Raw genomic sequence first — 20126 nt, forward strand, 5'->3', positions numbered from 1 at the left:
AGCTGAGGAGAAGTCCAGCTAGCCGAGTAAACTGGAAACACCTGTGAGCAGGTTCTGCACAGGCTAACCTAATTAGACAAATTTGATGTAGCTGACAGGAATTGCTAAAGCAAAGAAGTCACCAAAAGTACTGGTCATCGTGTACTGACTGGCTCAGGAAAAATAAACATAATGTTACACCCCAGCTGTGTTCCAGTTCAGGAGCTGAATCCTCCAAAGTCTGCAGTTCCAGACTAAATAGGTCATATAATGAATTGATGAGGACTGTCCCACATTTAAAATGCTTCTCAAAAATGTGTCTGAAGAAAACCTCAGGCAGGTTCCAACCCGGTGTATGTTTTGCAGCTCCCAGTATCCCAAAGTCCACTCCAGTCCAGGTGTCAAACTCAATAAGGTCTGGAACTCTCATGTGGCCACCAGGTATTTGCAATAAGGTGGTCAATGCTGGAAACTGGAAGATACTGCAGGAAGCAAATAATAAAAACTTCATTTGAACATGAACTTGTGAGGACTTTAAGGTCAGAGTTTCCACCTGCTGTCAATTCTGATCTAATAAGGAATATGTGATAGGAGCAAAACCACCAACTGAATGGATCTTGTGGTAAAATGTTTTTCTGAATGCTGCTTTCAAGGTTAAGAGTGAACACTGAGCCTCTTAAACCATCATGGAAAAGATGTTCTTAAAGTACCCACAAAAACAGGAAATTTGAACAAGACAAGTGAATAACTCCGTCTGCTGGTGGAGATGATGTGATGATAACAAATAGAAGTTGTGGTGAGGCACTTTGTCCAACCATTTTCCAATGTCAACAGTCAACTTTATGTTTGTTCTTCTTAGCAACAGGGACATGTTTATTAGCGGGCAGAAAAATTACATTTATGTGCACACATTTTACATTAATTTGGTGCAATATCCTGCAGAGCTGTCATTTGGTTAAGATAAATGTCACACTTTGTACTATAAACTCAGGTTTGCTGGTATTTGCAGTGTGATTTTAGGACAACATCTGGCTAATGACTTACAAACACCAGACGCTGAGTTATTGAGGAGCACCCAAATGCATCATTATTTTTGGTCTCTTCTGGGCTAAATTGTGCCATTTGGTGAGGTAATGTGAGATCAGGTTCGAGTGTTCAGGTTTTGTGTCCTTAAATCTGTTAAATCCGCTCCTGAAACTGCATCAGTTCCAGTGATGCTGCAGTTAAAACAGAAAACTCGCTTTCTTTAACCTTTGCCTGGCTTTTTGAGCAGCTCAGGTTCAGTGTGCAGGCCCATTTTGGACTTCTAAATTTTTACCTGATTTTATGATTGATTTGATCTTTATTTGTTTTGCATTCATTTAGTTCAAACGTGCCTTTTATTTCCTGTAATCTTGTGTTGGATGGACAAAAGTTTGGCATGATACCAAAAAAGCAAGAATGTGTCATCAAAGTTGTGTTCAAAGTATGTTCACCACCGCAGTCTCTGGATTTCAACGGACCAGTGCTTTCTATATTCCACCTGTGTTTCTTCAGCTGCCTACAGGACATTCAGAAAATGTGATGCCTACTTTGACAATATGGATGCTGGCACAAGTAAGAATACAATGACAGATACGTTTTGATCTACAACATAAGCTTTTTCTGGAATCTTAAGGAGGTTTGAGAGTTATTTATTTTAGACAATAGCATTGAAGTCATCCATCTTTTGCCCCTCTCATCTGTGATTCCCTCCTTGTTCTCTCCCATTGTTCTTCTGCTGCCTCTGTATGCAGCTTGGCTTTTATATCCTGACCTACTTTATCTGTCAAAAGACATTGAGGTTGCTGCTGCGCTTGTTCAGGAAGAGATAATGGAGCCGGAGTCAACTTGAGCGACGTCTGAACGAAGGGAATGATCAAAAGGGGAGGAAAGAAGCAACCTCAGCACAAAATGGGTTGGAGCCGTGATAAAATCTATGGGAAACAGCGCTCAAGTGTCGTGTTTCTCTTCAGCCCCAGGACCTCGGGCTAACGTGCTGCGTTACAGGAGAGTCAGGAGGGAAAAAGTATGCCAGACAATGAAGTAATCCCTGTGAAAGTGATACTTTGAAAGCTTGGGCTGCGAGACGTTTTCAAAGGTTGGAAGCAGTTTTTTTTTTTTCATCTAAGTCAGGTGGCAAATCATACATCAAGTCATTGCATGGATTAACACTAATTCTGTGTCTCTATTTTGCATTTCAAACACTTCCTACCAGCTTTAAAATTATACCAGCTTCAGTTGTGTAGCGCATCTAGCGATCATAGCTGACTTTCTAAGAGAACATTTTCTGTCCTCAATGCGTTGGTACTGATTTTGCAATCAGTTTATGTTGTAACCACTTCACAGATGGTCATGAGTTGTGGGCAGCGGCTGAAATTATTAGGTTGCATGTCAGCCTGGCGATGTGTCTGGTTTCAAACATTCAGGAGCAGCTGAAGAAGAATTATTACTCCCTTGTTGAAATGAGGCAGCTTCAGTCAAAAAAACAGGATGCAAGGAGTGGTGCTATGGTGTGAGATGTCGTGTCCATCTGGTGATCTCCAGTTCGGGTATCCAACTAGTTTTGTTGAAGAGGTTTGAGGGAGATGAATTAAAAGCCTTTATTATCTTGTAGCCATCAATAAAAAAACATTCCTACTTGCTTCAGCCTTCATCAGGACAATTATAAACCGGTTGCCTTTTGCGTCTTCATGTGTGCAAATGATCACATGATCAATGCAAACAGGTAAGTAGTCACGTGATGAGTGTGACCAGTTAAAAAGCAAATAGCGTATACACGCCGGCAGAGAGTCACATGATGGAGATGGACAGATGTTTTAGATGTGGAGGAGGACCTAGATGTATCTCATCTAGTCTGCTGCCAGAAAGAAGCATGTGTGGGCCATCTTCCACAAAATGGATCAAAAACTCATGCAGCACAGTCGCACTGCAAACAGTCTTTTTTCCTACAGTGGGTTGGATTGAAGTTGCTGCCAGTTATCACTCCAATGGCACGCAGCTCAGTATGGATAAGCAGATGACTAGTTTGTATGACTGATGTGCACTGTTTGACACACTCAGAGCTTACTGTAAGTGACAAAGCCAAGTAAACCGCTGGAAATGTGCTGATGCAGCACACCTCCCCCTCCCCCATATACTCTGAGATAGAGTCAGTTCCCAGAATACTGTAAGCACTTGATTTTCAGAAACAATTAGAGGAGTCCACGCTGGATAAACTGTGGCTGAACCTCCAGGCGATGCAACTGCGTGTGTGTGTGTGTGTGTGTGTGTGTGTGTTTAGTGTAAAGTACAGGTGGAGCACATTGATGTTGACTATTTATGTTTCCCAAAGGATGTTAGGAAAAAGATTCCCAAGACAGACTAATCAATAAGATATACTGCATTTCTCAACTATGCCTAATGGCTGTTTAAGTATAACAAACAAATATTTTCATATGATTAACTGTCTTATGTTGTACAGGAAGTCGTGTATTTCATGTTTCTGGCACCAGCAGCACCAGCAGCAGTGTTTGTTTGGAACAAATAGATGAACGACTGGGTAAATCACATGAGCAGTGACCGAGCAGAGTGCCACCTCCAGAAACTTGAGTTTTGTCAAGGGAAATTCCCAGGGAAAATGTCCAGAAAATGACAGCCACACTGTCAGATTTCCATTTTCTATGTGGGAAGTGAAGTGGGAGAAGACCACATCAATGGCTGCCTGGCATCAATGACGGTATCTGAGTAAAGAAAATAAATACATAATGCACTGTTTACAAGCAGCAGTGTGCCAATCAATATTTTTGTCTGCCAAAAATTGCCTCTTTAGCTGTAACCTGCCTGATTGTGGCTTCTCTGATTCACATGATGACCGTGCACTTTTATTTCCATGACGGAGTGACTACAGTCACTGACACCAAATTACATATCGGGCAGCTCATGTTTGGGAAATGTACACCACAAATCAGTAGGATGTTGTGATCTGCATGCAAAACTATAGCGCAAGGTAAGAAGAGGAAAAACAAGCAGAATCGAGGTGTTTAAAAAGCGCTGCAGGCTGCGGGGTTTGGTGAAGGAGGAGGATTATAGGAAGTGGTATGTGAGATGGCAGATTGGCTAAAACCTTGTCAGCACATCTGTGTGGGCCTGGCATCTGTGGATTGGACAAAGGCGGATCATTGGATCCAGATGTTGGAAAAGCTTTGGTGCGCCTGTGCCTTGCCGGTTCCATTCAAAGAACAAGTGCCTTTTCTATGAATTCGAGAAACCTGAGCGTTCAGATCTGTCGGCAAATCGTTTGTCTTTTGTAAAGTGAGCTGTATTTAAACGACTCACAGTCGAGACCAGTTGTGTCAGGAGGTCTTTCTCGCAGAGGGAGGTAGCTCAGATTTAATTCATAACAAGTATGTTGACAAGCGGTGAGGACTTCTACATCAAACTTCAACTCTCTTTAGGAAGTCCTGTATTTTCAATATTCCACTTTTGAAAACATGCTCTTAAATCCACTGTTTTTTTACTGAGAGAATAAAATTGTACACTGCCTGTTAGCAAATGATTTACTAAAGTCAGGGCAGGGCACAACGACCCCTCCACAGCACCTGCAGAGCACAAATTTGGAAACTAGCAAAAACATTTCATGGAAAACAGGAATTTGGCTCTCTTATACAAAAATGCTTTCTCAGAATTCGTGGTTTCTATTTGTCTGCAGCGTGGCATGCAGAAGATCTCCCAAGAAAATATGGATGAATTTGGCGAGAGGAGACTCCCTGAGGGATTGTTGTGATTTACTGCTCCGAGGCTTCAGCCCTTGTTGTGGGCCTGAACAGTTTGAACTCGTGGTCACGCTGTCCTCCTTTGTTGCTTCCCACTGGCATTGGCGCACAACGCAGTGAGTGATGGGTAACGTTTTTCCCAGAAAAAGTCCTGCTGTGGTTACTGGGGTCAGTGCGACTTGGAGAGGCTGAACTGAGTCCTCACTAGTGCTAAAGTGCCAGAGAAGTGTTTCCTCTACTTAACGTTCTCATTTTTAGAGGACTCGTTCACACACACACACACACACACACACACACACACACACAAACACAGCCTTACAGAGAATATGCGTCTAAAAGACATCGAAGTTAACATTCGTTACTCTCAAAGTCATCTTTGCATGAGTGCTTGTGTTTGATAGTTGGGCTGCAACCCAGTAAAGCCAGTGACCATGATACTTGCTGGGATTGTCAGTGTTTTTGTTTTATAATTATTGAAAATAGGCAGAAAACAAAACCGAACCCCAGAGAGGTTTTTTTTTTATAGTGATGAAGCTGTCATCCAGGTATGTAGGCGAGCTTTACAACAGACACTTTCAGTTAAAAAGATAAAAACAATATTCCACTATGACATTAAAATCCTACTGTGAAAGCCAAACATCTTCGGGATTCATTTTGTGCGCTTCAGACTGTCAGACAGAAAGAATTTTATACAAAAAGATTCCAACTGATTTGTCTAACGCAGGCCAGTGAAGCATCACATTAGCTTCAAATAAGTACAGGATGACATCTGTGGAGTTTGACCTCCATGTCTTCTCTGTATCAAAAGCAGTGACTTCTCTTTCAGATGCATGAAGAAGTAAAATAATAATAATAATTAAAAAAATGAAATTCTTCAGTAAAGATCGGTTTAAACACATATCCATCCAGCCATCCAACCAGCCAGCAGCCTAATCGAGTTATTCCAGATGTCCCTGTCCACAGTAGCATGTTCTAGTTCCACCTGAGGGATCTCAAGGTGTTCCCAAGTCAGTGGAGATCATTTCTGCATCATGTTCTGAGGAGCCACTGGGATGTGCCAGTAAGACCGTGAAAAGGAGTGCAGTAATCAGATCAGATGCCCAAACCACCTTAACTGACTCCTTTCAACCGAAAAAGGCAGCAGCTCTACCCCGAGCTTGCTCTGGATGTCACTTTGCTCTATTTCTTCAAAAACTATTTTCAGAACAGCCTCATAATTAAATTCAAGATCAATGTCTTTGACCACAAGCCACTCTATTGTCTCAGCTTGATTACTGTTCAGTAATATCTGCTCAAGTGCTGCCTAAAAGAGCTGGAGAAGTTTCAGTTTGCCAGAACTCCTGCATAATTTGCACAGCATGAATGAGATTGCTTTGTTTTACTGGTCAATCTACCAGCTTTGTTGTTTACTGCATGAAGTAGAAGTGACAAATATGATTGAGCAAATCAAATCAGTGTTTTCATTTGAATATGGACCTCAAGAGCAGTAACATCCAATGAGGATCCCAGTACAGTATGAACAATAAACCTCCTCACAGCTTCAATCCCAACCTTAAATCACCAGGGGCTGCATCTTCACAGTGTAGGACTTTGTGTCCTCCACTCAGTGCAATAAAGCAACCGTGCAATCAGGTTAATCACGTTGGTTCCTGTCTCGATTAATTTGGTTCGAAATAGTTGAAACGTTCATTGAAATTTGCTGACAAGGGAACGCTCGCACACCTAACTGCAACCTTCAATCAAGTAGTAAATATGTCAGGTTTGAACGCTCATAAAGCAACACCCCTAATTTAGTCTTGTTTGACTATAGCATGGCATTATATAGGGGGCATATGTTTCAGCTTAATTCAAAGAATGTGCCTTGAACCAAAATGAAGCTCTTCGCCCTGACGTACCCATGAACACTCACTGACGTGTTCCTTTGCACAAATGCACGCTTCTCCAAATTCAGCGTGTCAAAAAACTCCTTTTGGAGACGTTTTTGTGAATAATCAACTCTGTAAAAAATTCTGTAAAACTGAATTCTGTGGGAAACAGGTTGCAGTAATTTCACTTTTCATGTTTTCTCCTGTGGGTGTGGACTTGTATAAACAGTAGTACACTGTGGTTTTACACCCTCAGAGTTTAATTATGCTCAACTGTTTTGCCCTGCGTATAATGATACGTCTGTACATGGAGAATCTGCGGCGAGAGTACAAGCCTGGGGTTTATTTTACAATGCTTGACCAACTTGCATCAGGTAAGCCATCTGAACAATTCGAGAAATCCTGCGTTCGTCAGTGTCCTTGGGGATCTTGCATTACATGGCAATGTGAGAGGGCAAGGAGACCAGCATGATAAGGGAAATAGAGGGAGAAAAAAAGACGGTTTCCATGAGCATTGCAGATTCCTATCAGAGATGCTGAGCTTGTCAGTTCCGCATATTTGGATGCCGAGATACTGAGATTGTATACTGATGAGAATCATGGAAATGTGCATGATGAATGTGTCTCCTGCGAGAAAAGAAAACAAAACAAAATCTACCTGTCCCTGTGTCTCAGTCTGTCTCCCCCTCGAAGTCTGCCAAGTATCAGATACGTGCGGTGCGGCAGCTTCCAAAAGTCAGCTGGACTGGAGCTCTTGTTCTCATGTTTGGTGATCTGTGAGCTGCTGCCAGAGTTGTATCTGTTTGCAGGACATGCGATACTGCAACAGGAGGGCATTGTCAGGCTGGACTGAGGCGCAGGGTGTTGCATTTTTACAGACAGAAACTTGCAAGCGAGTGAGTGAGTGCACATACTGGCCGGTGAATGAGAGACTCACTGTGGTTTTGTGTTTCAAAAACTTTGCTGCTGGGATATGAAGAGACCTTCATTTGGTTGGATGTTTTTAAAAAGGGAGGTTGCATGACACCGCAGATGAAAATGGCAAATGATGGGACTAGACGAAACAAAGCTGAAAATGTGAAAGTGAAAAGAAAGTTTAAAGCCAATTTCCAAAGGAATTTGACCAAAAAATGTCAACAAATCACTCCCAGTTTGGAATATTGGAATATGACACGATTTTCGGGAGAGAGGTTCTTTGATCTTTCATTAACACATGGCCGTACAAGCAGCTGATTATCTTAGGTTAACATAAAGACCGAAGGCAAAGAGTCAAATCAGGCCTGGCTCTGTCCAAAGGTTAAAAATCCACCTTTCATTGTTTAACCCACAGAAAAACCAAAGTGTAAAAATGACAAGTTGTATCATCTTTTATGGTTAGCTATAAGCCGACTGTCAGGTATCATTCTTGCGATGTGTGTTTGAATTCTGGTTTGTTTTCCAGTTCCTTATTTTACGAGAATAGGTCACATGATTTCTTGCTCCCAGCCAAGAAATAGTCAGGCTCATAATCCCTGCAAAGCTTCTCATTTTAATCCTCTGATTGCTGTGTGAGTTAAACAAACAAGATATAACATGTTTATTAGTGAGCTTTAGGGGTGCATTCAGGCAGATTTTGTTTTATGAAGTGACGGCCAGGAGACTTTTTTTTTGCTTAGCTTAGCATAAAAAAAGTAAACCAACTCTGCCTATCAGCAGCTCTAAAGCTTAACTCTTTATTTTGATCCCCTTAGCATAATTTTAATGCTAAGCTAAGCTAACAGGCTTCTGCCTTATATTCACTGTACAGACACGACAGCGGTATCGATCCTTTCTGCTAAATCTCAGCAAGAAAGTGGCTAGGTGTGCTTCTCAAATGGCTGAACAATTGTTTGGCAACTTGTTTGCAACATTGAATTCAATGTTTTCATTTAATGGTGGATCTCTGACTAAAATAAAACATGTCCACGCTTTTAGATGTTCCAGACCTGCAACTTTCAAGGAGCAGTTTTTCAGCTCACAGCTTTTTCTTCACTGAACCACCGAGAGCACAGAGACTGCACTGAGAACAGTCTGCACCCATCTGAAAAGAAAAACAGAGCAAAACAAACCTTTCACTAAGCTGTCACTGACACGTCTTAATACGCTACAGTCTTGATTTAATGACATGTCAGAAGTGCGGCCTGAGTCACTCTTCTTGGCGGAGATGAGGCTCTTACAATCACACTGAGGAGCTGATGGAAATCTGTCACGGGGACCCTACACATACAGAGCTGCTCTTGTTTTGGCTGGAGCCGGATGTGCGTCCTGTGCACGCTGATGTTTTGCCATTGTGTCAAGAGCTTACTCAGGTTTAAATATGTTGAGTATATACGAGTTTGTTTCTTCCACATTTGCTTACGTTGGACTGAACCAAAGCAGCCAGATTCACGTGTGACATCTTCACCTGGATCCTCCACATGTGCGTGAGATGTCTGCATTTAGAGCTAAACTCGTGTCTTTGGAGAGCTTTATGTTGTGGTGTATTTGCAAAGTGAGAGTCTTTAAGCCTTCCAGGATTATGGCTTTAGACAGTAGCATTTCTCTGGGATTATGCTGCATATACTGCTTGCACTTTTCTGGATGCCAATTCACACAGAGCTCAAGCCAAGACAATGAACCCGCTGACATTAGATAAGGCAAGAAGCTGTGGAAACAAGAGGGAAATTAACAACCTGGTCTGAGCAAATGGCTTTGATTTACACATCAGTTTCACTTGGTGTCAAAATGCATTTTTTGCCTGTTGTGTGCCATTTAACTTTAAATTTGATATTGTCCTAATTCCTAAACCTGAAACAACCTGACAAAGACAACCAAGGTTACATGAACATGAGTCACCTGACTTTGTCCTTTCATGCTGCATTCAACACCTTTTAAGCCTTGCAACATCAAGGTTGTTGATAGAGAATCTTTTTGCATCTTGATTTGTCAGATTGTGACACAGCTATGATTTTCAGGTCTCGTGTCAGGACTTTCATTTTGCATCTCCAGTTTAAATGATTTACTAAGTAACTGCAGGAACATGGCAGTGACAATGCACTTTCCAACTGATCCAAGGTAATTTAGCTGAATAAGCAGGAGATTTTATTTCTCAGCCAATAAATGATTCAATCCTTCATTTTATCAGAAAAATTCAAAATTACAAAATTTTTAGAGTCATGACAAACTTTATCGCTGTCAGTTAAACCCAGAGGCACTGTATTGGAGTCAAAACTGCACATAAGGTACTTCAATATTAAACTTGAGTAAATGTACTTCCATTCCCCCTCCTGAACTCTGAAATGTCAGTTTTAAAAAGGGGAGAATTGGTTTTCGAAAGGATTATAGAAAAATGAGGCTGGGAAATTCAGTCATTTGCAGAAGGGCACTTCAGCAGGGCAGATTCTCGCTGCCACGGGGGCCTAAACCTGAGCGTTCGCGGTCGAGGGACGCTCTCCCCGCTGCCTGCATCCAGCTGATCCAACTCAACCACGGCTGGCAGGGAAGCGAAATTTCCGTCTCTCTGTGTTTGCAAACCAGCTTCCTTCCCCCAGCCAACAGACAGAACAGGCTGCTATTAATTACAAAGAAATATTATCCTCTTGCGGGAGGTTCGCAACAACACTAGTATCCAAAGCAAACAGATACGGTGTGCTTGGAAGCTTGGTGCCTTGCACAGCTGCCATGCCAAATCCAGGCCCAAAGATCCTCTTACAGCAGATCAGAGAGAGGGAAGAGGGGAGGCTTGTTATCTGCCCGCTACAGCATCATAATTCACATTTCATCTTCACTTCTTGACTCCAAAACTGACAGGAAAGCAGCATGCAAAAGTGATTTTATTGTATTCCCTACAGTAGCTTGTAACTTTCACAGTCTGCTGCGAGAAAAGTTCTGCAGGATCAGAGGAATCTGATTGCATGAGTGCGTGATAAATACTTTCCAACACATGGCGTGATAGCAGATGGTTGTGTGGGAGGTTGTGAGTTTTTAAACATGCATAACACCATATCAACCCTGCAAAACAGCGCGGGAGGAAGAGGGAAAATTGCATTCATTACACTCAAGATGTTACATTTTGTTGTCGGAAGCTGCTCCAAGGTCAAGAACTACTGAGATGTGAAGATAAAACTTGATTTTTCCATCAGGTGGTCCTTCTCTTAATACCATTTGATTGAGAACATGATGCAGTCATTGCGCTTGACGTGTATTTTTATACGCCCTATCAAAGCTTTCCTGAGGGCAGAAACCATCAGAAGGAGAAGACAGGCAAGTCACCCTCGCTTCGCTTGAAAGAGTGTTTGTTGCTGAAGCTCTCCAGAACTGTCAGTTCACAGGTTGAAGCTCTAAAGCCATGGGGCCCACCGACAGCGACCCACAGTGCTGTACATGAACGTAAATAGCCATTATTCCTCTGACGTTACCTGCAAACTGTGAGGAGAGGACATCCTGTGCAGTCACAGGGCGAACACCCAGTGTCAGGATGATGGATGAGGCGAGGCCGTGTTGTTTTGATGGAAAGATCTGGAGGGAGATCTGTTTGTCAAGGTGTGTGTGTGTGTGTGTGTGTGTGTGTGTGTGTGTGTGTGTGTGTGTGTGTGAGAGAGAGAGAGAGAGAGAGAGAGAGAGCGGGAGATGATACCCAGTGGGCTGTTTGAGTGACAGCAGAGGTGCAACACACTGCTGCTGTTTTTGTATGAACACTGAATTTGTGTTCCCCAGAAGACTTTTCAGGATTGTCCCCGAGTGCCTGCGGAACGACGCTACCGGACTTGTTGGACATGATGACAGTTCCAGCTCACAGACTCTTTGTGTGTGTTTAGCTTTCAGATTACTGACTGCATAAAGTTAAAGCAGCTTAACGATTACACAGAACATTCGAGCTGGCGTGTAACAAATGTGACAACACTTTATTTTACAGGTCACATTATATTCTAATGACTATGACTTCCTAAAAATGAACATGGAAAGAAATTTTCCTGGGGAGAACCGCAGTATGTAATTTGCCACTAATTATAGGGAAACTCAGACTGTGTTCAATTCATACATGTCCAATTAATAACTTTGAATGTCCAGGAAGTCTCTCACTGAGTGCAGGCCAGCTGAGCATGCAAAGGTCTGAGTGTAGGATTTAAGAAATATCAAAAGATAAACTTTCAGAAAATAACATTTCCAGTCGCTGGGAGTAGGCTAGCCTGCTTTCAAGCTCTGGATTTGAAATCAGTACAGACTTTTATAGATCCCAGGACAAATACAGCACTTAGTTTAGCCAAATTAGCACTGAACACAAAGTGCAGCTGAGGCTGACTGAGGTGTCACTAATTTAAAAGGTCATGACTGAAAGCACAGCGCAAATTTAAACTTTTAACCCATGATGCACGTGAGGAAAAGTCGGGGAATCTCTGCAGTCATTAGGATGCATCATGGGTGAACCTTGAAAGTCTGCAGATGTTGATATATCCCACAGGACAATTACAAAATTTGACATGCTTGGGGGCAGGAGTTTGGGATTTGTATTAGTTTTCAAATTCACATTCTGACCAAATGAATAAAACTTTTCCATGCAGATCAGTGACTTCTAATAATACCAAAAGAGAATAAACAGATAATAATGCAGAGCTGCTCGCGCTGACACAAAAGAAGTGCCTCCCAAGCATGTGTGGACTGCAGCACTGTCATCAAACACTCCATCACCAGTTTCTTTCCACAGGAGGCTCAGGGGAAGACAAAACAGCCAGAGCACTCGTAACATCAGAGAGCTGCTGTGTGATTTTCTGCCTCCCATCACCTCCCACGATGCTCTCTTTCGACCTGCAGGGTTAAAAATAGTTCTAGTAATTTTTACTAAAGCAGCCTGCTGGTAACAATTACACACAATAAAAATCATCCCTCAGCCACACGCGGAGTGCATGATACTCAGCTCTGAATTTTTTCACCCATGTCTGATTTTGTTGACCTCTTGTTTATACCAGCTTTTTCATGTGATCTGTATCTGATTCCTGCACTTACACCGGAACTCTTCTGTTTGTATTTAAAACAACCTGCATGCATAAGTGACATTGCAGATGTGATCGTAAACATAACTGAGCAGAGAGCACAGTGTGGTCATAGTCCATCAAATTATGAAAGATGATAAAAGGAAGAAGAAAACCCTGACTGCAGTCTGATGATAAGTTGCTGAATCAATGTCCAAAAACATAGTTATCTTCACCTGGGGTTCGTAAAACCTGCCATGCGCTGCAGCTAATTTGTTTCAAGCTTTGTTGTGTGCTGTGTGTGTGTGGTCATCCAGGCTGTTATTGAGCTGATCCTGGCATAACAGAGGAGGGAAAACAACCAAATGATTCCCTGCATTTTTTTAAATTATTGCTCAAAGCGTTTGTTTTTATTGGGAATTTTTAGAATGACTTTTCATCCTCGGGTTTGTAAAGATTATGCATATTAATCAAACGAAAAAGAAAAATTATTATTTTTGGCCAACTGTGTATAGAAAATGCAAACACGACCTGTGACGAGGGGCCATGAATGGACATTGCTTCATAATGGGGAACTCGGACTCAGATAAATCGTCTTACACTCACTGAACCGCTCTGTGTCATCTCTTTGCTTTACACTTGCTTTATTTCCACATGAGGTCTACCTCAGAAAGATGATAGGTGATTTTTTTCCCCCCACACTGACACCTTTATCCAAAGTCAGAACTTTGCCCCAGGACAAAAATAAAGGCATATTTCAAACAGCTGCTGATGGACGTGTTGGCTGCTGTTAGAGTTGAACTGTTGACCTTTCTGTTCACAGAATGAGGCCAAAGACGCTGTCAGCCTTGAGCTCCACACACTGGTACGAGGTGTTCTTTTCCCCTCTCAGGTAAAGCAAGAAAAAAGGGATTTCACCAACAACACACTCCCTTCCGGCAAACAGCGCGGGATTAGCTCACGTCCAGTGATGTGTTGAACAAAAGAGAAACAGGAGAAACTCTCCAGTGACTCACGTGCGTCTTTTTCTCTCCTGTATTTGTCCTGCAGAGTTTTGCAGAGCAGGCTCGCTCTCCTCTCTGCATCACCCGCACCATAAAGTTTCACAGCATCACACCTGGGAGTCGCTCAGTACAAACCACAGTCTTCTGCTGTTGGCCCTGAGCAGCTCCAGTGATGCGTTGGTGGGCTGAGAATGTTGCTCAAGGGTACTCCTGACAGTCAGTGTTGAGAGAAGGGTGAATTATGCTTTTTTCGCTTCCTCCACAAGGAGTTTTCCAGTTTTTTTTTTTTGTTTTTTTTTTTGGGGAGAGGGGATTGACAGGCTTGATGACCAGTGATTCATCGATTACTTTGCCAGGTGCTCAGATTGCTGGCTTTCAAAATCTGTGCTGTTGCTCTTTTATTTGGACAAGAGACATGAATGCTTTCAGTTTGCACCACGAAACGTTAGGCGTCCTCACAGCCTCTGGCAGATGACTCAGTGCTCTAAATCATTTTCTCAGAGGCACACTGGACATGCTGCGCTGTACTTTGAAATACAGCTATTCTCTCTGATTGTCCCAACATAAAGAGTTTAAACATGAAAATAGAAACAAAACAGCTAGGTAAGTTTAAAGTAAAATTTTAGGATTAAAAAACAGCTGCAAAAAGGTACAACAGTTTGGCTCAGGTGTACAACAGGAGTCCAAATTTTTATTTGAACTCTGATTTGTGTAAACCTGAATATTATTAATGCCGACATAGATTAGTTAATTTCCCAAATCTGAATCTTACGGGATAAAGTGATGGGGTGCCACTTTATAGCCAAACAACTGTAAAACAGCTGCTTCTGTGATGTTCTTTATGACACTTCATCCTGTGGTTTTTGACAGCCCTGAACCAAACCGCCTCCCAATCAGTCCCCAACAGGAATCTGATGTTGGTCCAAATTTCCTAACCAGCTCAAAATAAGAGGGTCCATGTCCACCTTTTTTGACATCTCAAAGGACAAATGTTGTGTAGCCTGAGCCCAGCATGGTAATCTTTGATCTCGAGCCAAACAGCAAGTGAAAAAGTCGAAACGTGATCGCGAGGTTATGTGTGGTGTTACATCTTCTACATCTTCGCTAGACGGCCCAGTGTGTTTGTCTTTTGGAAAAATCTGATCTTACTGGTTACAGGTTTCTGCTGATACTGGTGGAAAGGTCATAATAATCTGAGAAACGAGGAGCTTCGGTGTGCAGTGAATTCACTGCTACTACAAGCGATCCATCACTGTTGTCAGCATGTCGGAGCTCTGTGTCACGTCCATGTTTCCCTTGGACAACAGTCGGCCTCGAAGAATATGTCTCTACTGTGAAAAAGCGCTAAAAGGCTTTGAAGTTCACACCACTGGACACTCCACCTTTTCCATATGCAGAGCTGAGTTAGCACGCTGCAGAAAATGTCCTTCACAACAGCAAACCTTCATCTCATCGTGTGCACTTTGTGTTGTCTCGCTGTTTAGAGACAAGAAAATCTTAAACATTAAAGCACCTATGTGGACGTTTCTTCAGCGCAGGAGGAAAAAGAAGTGATGTGAGGAAGATAATATTGTGAATAAAAAGTCCACATACCATACTGGAGATTTCATGTATAAGATATCCTGTTAATGCAACTCCTATTGCTCTGAAAGAATTCTCGCTATGTTGGACTCTGACAGATTTACAAGATGGTGGACGCATGCAGTTTACAGATGAAGGAATTTACAGCATATACAGGATGCAGGCTGTGTATACATGCACACTTGCCTCTCCGACTCTTCATAGGGATTGATTTAAATAGAAACAAAAAGCAGAGTAGGCATCCAAGCTTTAGGGAAAACATGATGTTTCAAGAGTGAAGAGGAGATAAAAAGACAGACACTTTTTGCAGTTTTCTGGCAGCTTCATCCGTGAATGAATGCGTCAAGTTCCACCGTGGAGGAGATCGTCTCGATTTTTATTACCGTTGGCAGAATTCATAGACTAAATAATGGTTGTGTAATGGAATCGGTGCTGCCTCAAACACAGGAAATAAATGGCGGTGGTCATGTTCATTCATGCTGGTAATTATCACTGGCTTTTCAGGAAGTAAAAGGCAAAACCCACTCAAAGCAAAGAAAGTATGAACTTTGGAACGACACTGACCCTGTTGTGTCGATCCAAAACTTTAAAACCGCTCGTGTGTGTGTGTCTCTGCAACACTCAACATTTTTATACTGGGCAACCATTGAGGAGAAATCACTTCTGCTCTGGGAGGACGCGTTCGCCTCAACAGGCACTTTCCAGCCAGATGAATCTTCAAGTTAAAGGCTTCTTTTCCATCTCGCTGCTCTGGACCGATTTTCAGAAATAAGATCTCAGAAAATTACACGAAGACAAAAAGGCGCCGTGTATCTACATGTCACATGAATAATATCACTGACAAAAGATTTTAATAAAAGCATCTGAAACAAATTATGCAGGTAACTCCATACATTGTGGGCGCTTTGGGAGATCCTGGCTCTGCAAAGCTGGCTCGAGGACAGGCCTTTCCCGACGAGGCTCCTAAAGGACCACGTCGTAAAAAGAAACACTTACGCTGACTTGACTCAAGTTTGGGAGTATTCACATTTACAACAGTTTGTGTTTTCTCTCAGATGTAATGTGCTGTACTTGTTTGAAGCGGGTGACCTCCTCCCCTTTGGTCCGCTCCTGGACGGTCAGGTGTCGTTCCTGCCATGGTTTGGATTCTTTCGCTTCTCTGTGTTAACCTGCACGCTGCGAGCTGCTTTATTTTCTTTGTTTTATGAGGCCTGCAGGATTGCAGGTTTTGTTTCAACTTTATGAGGGTTAGGCTCTAAACAGCAAATCCCACACGACTGTAAAAATGGCCTAAAAACAGCGTAGGTTTCTTTAGTTGGAAGATAACTTTCTGACCCTTCTTTTAAAAGGCCTAGCTAGAAAATTTGGCAAAGATGTTCATTCACTTTGTTACCAAGAGGACGGAGAAAGCTTAGCATTAAGACAGGTCTTTTCAGTCTCTAAAAGCAAAATGACATGTTGAGGTGTTAGGATTGTGCCACACTTCACTGTCTTTGCCTTTCTGCCAACCTTCTCATCTACCTCGAAGCATGAAGGCGAGTGAGCGTGCTAAGCAAAACGCTCTCAAAAATTTTCCCTCACAATTCAATCACAAAATCCACCACCACTTAGTAAAACATAACCACTAAATAAGCACAGGAGACAAGCACTCATCCTTGAGGGAAGAAAGCTGCTTCCAAATGTGCCTCACAGTCTTATAAAACCAGACCCTTTAAAAGCTGATCTGGATTTGAATCCTCTGAAATGTACGTCACTGATGAGCACTCTGATGCACAGTCGCTGTTGCGGAGAGATTTCACACGAGCGTGGGGCCAAAAGGGAGTCACTGATCTGTTGCGGGGACACAGCGAAGGTCTTAACACGGCCTGCTTTGCTGCTTTGGCATGAGAACAGCTGGCCTGTTTCAGAGCCGTGTGCTTGTCGGCCTCTTTCCGACCAACATGTGGATGTGAGGGCAGGCCTAATGTACCGTTACCACCCTTAATTAGCCTGAACTCAGCACTGTTATCTTAAGGAAATCCTCAGGAGTTGTGAGTCGGTTAAACTGCGGATATGACAGGAGTTACATCCAGCAAATGGGCTCAGCTGGGGCTTCTCTTGAGGAGATTATCACCGGCAGAAACCAGAGAGCATCACTGATGAGCCTTTCTAAAACGTTTCCATTCATCACCAGCCCGCGTACTGACAGTATTGCCGTCATGTGGCAAAAAGGCAACCACGTATTCAGCGTCACCTGCAACAAACACCTGCTGCTCCGCTTTGTGAGCAGCTACAGAAGATTAGACCCATCGGTCTCACGTAATCTGTTTTCTCTCTCAGAAAATAAGAAGACGCGGTCCTCTTTGTGAAGTACAGCCTGGAGGGGGTGGAGTGCACACAACAACAAGCAGGTTGATCTTTCCATTTGATAAGAGCGGAGTGGGAATTTTCCCTTATTTGAATATTTACAGTTGGTGGCATCTGCATGTGCTGGGGTCAAGATTTTCCAAAACGCCTGAGTGTAGCAGGGTCACACCTGGGTGAGATGCCTCTCACACACCGTACATGTTTCCACTGCACACTTTAACACTGAGAGCTTTAAGTTCATGCTTAGGTCATATATGAATGGGATCATATATATATATATATATAAATTTTTTTTTATATATATATTGATTTCACTTCTACCAGAAACGTAATCTGAACTGACTTGTGTTTTAACTTCCCTCCTCACTCAAAGCTGTGCAGCATTACAGAAGATTAAGTTCAAAAGTTCAGTCTTTGAGGGTTTGGATGGTTGATTTTTGGAAAATCAAATATCCTGGTGAACCTGTCAGTCAATCAAACACCAGTGAAGCCAGTGAAATATTTCCTCAGTTGTTGGACAAATGAGAACTTTTGTCCCATGAGTCCTTAAGATTCATCTACACACCAGGAGGTCAAAATCTATAATCTGTCTGACCTAAATGGTTTACTCTCCTGTCCTGTGCTCTAAACAGGAACAAAAGCATTCATGTTTTCTTCCAAGTGAGTTTTAATTACTTGTTGCTTTTTCCCCCAACATGTTTCACTGATGAAAACAGGAGAGAAAACAATTTAAATCACCAGAATATTTTATCCCACTTGTCTCTAAGGGCTTCCATATTTATTTCAGCTTGACTGACAAAAGTCAAGGACTGACTTTGCTCCTGTTGGTTGGTGTTAAGTTAGTGTTCAATGCAATGAGACGTCCATGCTGCAACCACACCTGAACAACCGAACCTCATTCATCTGTTCATTATACTCAAAAGAGGATTTTTCCTTCTGGTTTCATCTAGACAACAAGTGGACCAAATGTTTATAATAAATCTGTCTATGGCAACTTAACTCCATTTTATCACTCAGATCTGTTGGAGCTGAAGACAAGCTGGAGAAATGCTTGCATTTAAGTTGAGGAGAAAAGTGAAAAAAAAATGCTTTGTCAGGTGTATTTGAACCTTGCTCGATCACAGGCCACAGACTTTTCAAACTTCTTTCACTTGTCGTTTGTACTTTGGTGTAAAACACCTTCAAGTGCACCAACCTTTAGACTGGAAATCATTCCATCCCAGCGGCTCACATCCCCGCCCTCCTCCTTTAAAGACGATTTCAAAGCACAGAGTCATATGGTCCTCATTTTTAATTCAATGAATTGGCCGTCGATTGAACCCCAAGCCACCCGCTATCAGGGTGGACGCTAACCGCCGCCCAGCTGATCTAACGATTGAACTTTAGCTGTGTTTTTATTGCCTTGACGGATTCCATGTTTTGAGTTTTCTTCTTTTTCTCTCTGTTTCGTGTTACTGAAACGCAAAACTCATTCTGTGCACAGCGGATCTCTTGTAAAAGAAAAACTTTGCTGTCAATGGGATTTCCATGTTCAAATAAAGTTGTCAAATCAAATCAAATCACGGTGGCAGAGCAGGGAACATGACCTCCATCCACAGTCGTACCTTTACATCAGTCCGTGCTGACAGTGAATGCATACATATTAGTGTCTATGAACTAAGCCAGGACCCATGAGAGAGTCCTATGATGCACTTGGTGGGAGCGTGAACCTCCCTCACAGCTCATAATGTGTCACAGCGGAGCAGAAAGTGACAGCATGTATGTAATTTGTCAGGGAGGGGGGAGAGTGTGTCATGCATATTTGTGAGTTTGAACACCGTCTGCAGCCATGAAAACCTCACAGAGTTTTGATTCCATTTCTTTATTGCCAGTCTCTGACTCTTGTTTGTCTCAGGCGTGGCAGGGCTCAGGGCTTTAAACTTGGAAACAAACAAACAGACTGGGCTGCTGCTGCTTGGAGAGCCGCCTTGATGAGTCTGTAGAGCTGGATTTCCCCAAGTGGCTCAGCAGCTCGGCCACAAACACACACCTGTTATCAATCTGCTTGCCCATGATAGTTTAGCTTCAGAGTATTTTATTCTCTGGTTGTGGCTGAAACTTGTTTCATCACCTACTACCAAATTAGTCAGTTGTGAAATTGGGAATTAAATAGATAACCAATAAGCACCTGAAAAAAGAACCAAAAGGTCTCAAATAAAAATAAAATAATAAAATAAGTTGGGATTTCCTTGCATATGGGCCACATTAACAAATTCAAAAGATTTCTGCAGAAACATCTCCAGAAAATGAGATCTGCAGTTGGTTGTAGTTGTACTTGGGCTCATGAGCCACAAAAATGAGAGCTTGTGGCTCAAACTGGGCTCGTCTGTGTGAGTTTGTTCACTGAGGGCAAAAACATTTGACCTCAGTGAGTAAACAAGCTATTGATTGTCGGCACTGCTATAAAACTTAATGAACACTTGGACATAGGGCCGCTGGCACCACAAAATGATGAAAAAATTCAAATTTAGGTGAGAAAAATTCAGCTTCTCAGTATAAAAATGAATAAATTTGTCTCCGAAAACTCCCAACAGCATCTTTTTCACAGCTGACATTTTAAATTGGGGAAAGCAA

Source organism: Scatophagus argus, chromosome 24 (assembly GCF_020382885.2).
Source record: "Scatophagus argus isolate fScaArg1 chromosome 24, fScaArg1.pri, whole genome shotgun sequence".
Lineage (NCBI taxonomy): Eukaryota > Metazoa > Chordata > Actinopteri > Scatophagidae > Scatophagus > Scatophagus argus.